We start from the raw sequence: 5,276 nt of genomic DNA, 5'->3' as shown, positions 1-5,276 counted from the left end.
GAAATCTGATGCTTTTGAGTTATGGTGTTGGAGGAGATTATTGAAAGTGCCATGGGCTGCCAAAAGAACCAACAGATCTGTGTTGGAAGTAGTGCAGCCAGAGTGCTCCTTGGAGGCCAGGATGGCCAAACTTCATCTCTCATATTTGGACATAGTGTTAGGAGGAACCAGTTGCTGGAAAAGGATATCATGTTTGGTAAGGTGGAGGGTCAGAGAAAAAGAGGAAGACCCCCCAGTGAGATGGATTGGCCAGGTAGCAGCATCAGTGGACTCAAGCATGGCAACGTAGTGAGTTTGGCCCAGGATTGGGCAGTGTTTCATTCTGCTGTGCATAGGATTGCTATGAGTCGGTACTGACTCGATGGTACCTAACAACAACAACAAGAACAAGAAAATGATCCAGCAATTCCTCTACTTGGTATTTACTCACAAAAATACGAGCCATAACACAAGTAGATATATGCACACCAATGCTCGTAGCAGCACTATTTACAATAGCAATGAGATGGAGACAGCCTAAGTGCTCATCTGTGGAAGAATGGATAAACAAACTGTGGTACATACACACAATGAAATACTATGCTACCTTGAAGAACAACAAGGAAGCTGCAAACCACCACAAAAAATGGATGAACCTTGAGGACATTATGCTGAGTGAAATATGTCAGTCACAAAAGGAGAAATACTACATAGAACCATTATTGTAAAAGACTAAGAAAAAGAACCCACCCTAAAAGGGGGGAAAATTATATATATATATTTGTTGATCACCAGGTTGTATGGGATGGGGGTGGGTGGGAGAGGAAGATAGAGCACAGGATAAGGAATAGACACAGGGTAGCTTTGGTCCTGGGGGTGGGGGACGGGGGTTGGGCAATACACAAGAAGGGGGAGGGGAATGGAAGAACAAGGCAGATGTGAGAACAGTTATGCAGGTTTGCATGGGCTAAGTGGGACAGAAGTAAATGATGATGTGTACACAGCCTTGGAACAACAGGGCTCTGGGATACAAGGATTGAGGCATGGTTTGAATGGGTAAAAGAGGGGAATAATGTTAAGATGCTTGGCTGTCTTTTGAATCATGGTTTCCTTTGCCTACCATTGTAAAATAGACACTGGAGAGGGAGAGAAAGGAATAGCCAGAAACATCACAATAAAAAACTTGTAAGTCGTCTTCAGCATATAACTGATGAGAATACCTTAAAGGGGGCTAGAAGTTGCCCACTGAAAGAGGCTTCCTGTGGGGCTTTTGCATTGCATAAGACCATAGGTAGAATCCTGCACCTAATCCAGAATCATCTGAGGTGGAAAATTTCCACTTGAAAGGACAAGTAGAGCAGTCTGGAGCGGCTAGAAGAAGAACAGCAGCTACTTCATGAAAGAAAAGCTGACAGGAAAAATCAGAAACAGTAACAGCAGTCAGATTGTTTACTACAAAAAAGAGTAAACTGCTAAAATTTGATGAACTTCACCTATACTTATGGATGTAGTAGCTCAAAAAAGGGAACAAATCTTTACAGCCGGGATCACTCCCACCCCTCAGTACACAGGGTTGACAGGGATGGGCAACTTAGACATTGGCTACCCAAAATGGTGTGTGGGGGGGGGTGGGGGGGCGGCGGGGAGGAGGCTAAAAAGGCAAGAAGTGACGACTTGCTTATAAGCTTTTAAAAGGGAGCCTAGTTCCAGATGTGGCCAGCGGAGGTCGGATCTCCAGTGATTCCAACAGGTTTCCAATCTGTTGGAATGGGGCTAATGAAAGGAGATGGGGATAAGACTCTTGTGGTACAACAGTGAATAGTTGCCATCAGGACTGACTGTGAGGGTCAGAAATGTAAAGGTAGATATTTTTGATGTTCTTTAACAAAAGGAGGGGAGTGATTGATTTTGCAGTTCCTAAGCAGAGGTCCCTGAGACCATCCAGTGAGAAGAGCAGAGTGCCGGTTCCTACCCAGGGAAGTAGTGATGCCAGAAATGGAGACAGAGACCATGACATGGACAGATGGAGCCTCTGGGGACACTGGACTCAGGGAGGGAGAGGGGCTGTGTGCTGACAGTCATGGGGCTGGCCTGTGGGGTTTATTTACCCTTTGGTTGGTTGATGACGCTTGGAGGGAATGTAATCATTGCAATGAAACAAAATAAGATAGGATGAATGTAAAACTGATGTTCTCCCATGTAAACCTACATAATTCACAATAAAAACTTAAAAAACCCCACCAAACTCATAGTGACCCCTAAGTTGTACAGAGTAGAATTGCTCCCATATGGTTTTCCTAGCTGTGACAATCTGCTTCTGGAGATTGTTGTTGTTTTTGTTGTTAAATGCTGTCAAGTCGGTTCCAACTCATAGCAACCTGGCATAGGGTTTCTGAGGAGCAGCTGGTGAATTTGAAGCACCAACCTTGTGGTTAGCAGTCCAGTGTCATACCAGCATACCAGCCCAGATTACAGCCTAGAAAACCGTATGGGGTTAATTCTGTGCTGTTACAATGGGTTTGTTATGAGTTGAAATCGATTCAATAGAATTTAACAGTATTTAGGGAACCAGATTGCTAGGCCTTTCTCCTGTGTTGCTATTGAGTGAGTGGGTTTGAGAGAAAACTTTTATTGGACTTATGGACCTTTCCAGCTGCTGCTGCTTCTCTATGCTGTCGAGTTGGTTCTAACACATAGCAATCCTGTATAGGGTTCCCGAGGCTGCAAATCTTTATGGGAGGCAAATCTTCATGGTTAATAGCCTAACTAGTAACCCACTATATCACTAGGGTTCCTATTGTTGTTGTTGTTAGGTGCCATCAAGTCGATAACCAACTCATAGCGACCTTATGCACAGCAGGACAAAACACTGCCTGATCCTGGGCCAACCTCACTATTGTTGCCACTCTTGAGTCCATCGATGCTACCACTTGGACAATCCATCTTGTTGGGGGTCTTCCTCTTTTTCTTTGACCTGCCACCTTGCCAAACATTCCTTCTCCAGTGAATGGTCCCTCTTGACAATATGTCTGAAGTATGAGAGATGAAGTTTGGCCATCTTGGCCTCTAAGGAGCACTCTGGCTGTACTTCTTCCAAACGGATCTATTGGTTCTTTTGGCAGCCCATGGCACTTTCAATATTCTCCTCCAACACCATAACTCAAAAGCATCAATTCTTCTACGGTCTTCCTTATGCACTGTCCAGCTTTTGCATGCATATGAGGTTATTGAAAATACCATGGCTTGGGTCAGGTGCACCTTAGTCCTCAAGCTGACATCTTTGCTCTTCAACACTTTAAAAAGGTCTTGAGCAGCAGATTGGCCTAATGCAATACATCCTTTGATTTCTTAACTGGTGCATTCATCGACCAAATATTTGTTCAGATCTCTGACCTTGTGGACTTCCGCTTTCACCCCGTTGTACCCAGGCCTCACCACAGCCAGATGGCTCAACTGTATTTTCAAAGTTCCAAAGAGACCCTTTCCAGGCAGGCAAGCCTAGCGTGGTTCCCATCTGTGGGATGTGTAATGTGGGTCAGGTTGTATAGTTGGAGGACTGGGCCAGGTGTCACCCAGACCCTTGGTTTCAAGTAAACACCTCACCAAAGCACTGCTATGAGGAGGTCAAGGTTCAACACAGCTGCCCAAATAAAGCCAAACTCCACTAGAGAGTCTGGCCACCAGGGCCTTCTCCCCACCACAGCCATCCTGTCCACTAGAGCTGGGAGAGACTTTGCTCTTCAGAGCAGACACATGAAAGGCAAGAGAACGGTTTGGTGGATTCTAGAAAGAATCTGTTTCTGCCTCACCCCTCTTTCTCGCCCTATTTTTCCTTTGTCTCTCTGTCTGTCTGTCCCACCACCCTCCTCTCATGTTGTTGCTTAGTGCTCTTGAGTCAGTTCTGACTCACAGCAACCTTGTATAGGCTTTCCAAGGAAAGGTGGTGGGTTTGAACAAATGGTTAGCAGTCCACTGCTGATCCTACAGTGCCATACCAGGACCCCTCTCATACACACACACTAGTCCCCCAAGTGACCACTTTGGACTCCCCATTATGCTAAACTCTGCACAGACACCATTCCCTGAAGCCCTGTAACCTTACAACTTACTTTTAAAAAATGTTTTATTATAAATTATATGATACATGGGAGAACATTAGCTTTACATTCATCCTATCATATATCATTTCATTGCCATGGTTACAATCCCCTCCATGCATCATCAACCAACCAAAGAATATATACCCTGCAAGCCTGTCCCCTGGTCGTCAGCACACAGCCCCTCTCCCTCTCTGGGTCTAAAGTCCCCAGCTGCTCCATCTCTCCACGTCATCATCTCTGTCTTCATCTCTGGCATCTTTACAACTTACTTTTGCTCTATTTTACTAAGTTGGAAACCAGGATTCAGAAAGATTAAACTATTTCCCCAGGCCCACAGAGGACGAATGTGGGAGTTGGGTGTCAATTCAAGGTTGTTGGATGGTCTGCTGCCCCCAAGAAGAGCAGGGAGAGACAGGGAGCATACCATACAGCTGTTCTCTGAGATTCCAGAACAATGGTGGGCTGAGAGCTGAGGACATGGAAGAGCTGTCATTCCTGCTCTAGACCACTTACTTCCCAAAGTGGCATCTGGGGAGAGAGTTATTTTCTGGTTTGCATATGTCAATGTTTTTATAGGGTTTTCTGTCACTTGAAGCCAAACTGATGCTACATAATTCACTTGAAATCTCGACCTCTCTGTGCATGCTTGCAAACACTCTCTGATGTAGTAGTATGGTGAATTATGGCTCTTCCACCAAAGTCTTTGTAACTCTCACCAAATGATTGGGTTTTTGTATTGTTGTGAAGTGCTGTTGAGTCAGTTCTGACTCATAGCCTCCCTCCCTGTATAGGGCTTCTGAGGAGCAGCTGTTGAGTTTGGACTACTAAACTTGTGGTTCAACTTATGGTTCCAACTGACCTTGCAGTCCAGTGCATTATCATATAGTGCTACATCAGGACTGCAATGATTAGGAAGTACCATGCAAATAGGATGTTGTTGTTGTTAGGTGTCATCGAGTCAACACCGACTCATAGCGACAGCAGAACAAAACACTGTCCGATCCTGGGCCAACCTCACTATTATTGCCATGCTTGAGCCCATTGATGTTGTTACTTTGCCAATCCATCTCGCTGGGAGTCTTCCTCTTTTTCTCTAACTCTCCACCTTACCAAACATGATATCCTTCTCCAGTGACTGGTCCATCCTGACAATATGTCCGAAGTATGAAAGATGAACTTTGGTCATCTTGGCCCCTA

The sequence above is a fragment of the Chrysochloris asiatica genome, unplaced genomic scaffold, assembly GCF_000296735.1.
Source record: "Chrysochloris asiatica unplaced genomic scaffold, ChrAsi1.0 scaffold00039, whole genome shotgun sequence".
NCBI lineage: Eukaryota > Metazoa > Chordata > Mammalia > Afrosoricida > Chrysochloridae > Chrysochloris > Chrysochloris asiatica.
Note: the sequence above shows the minus strand (reverse complement) of the source record.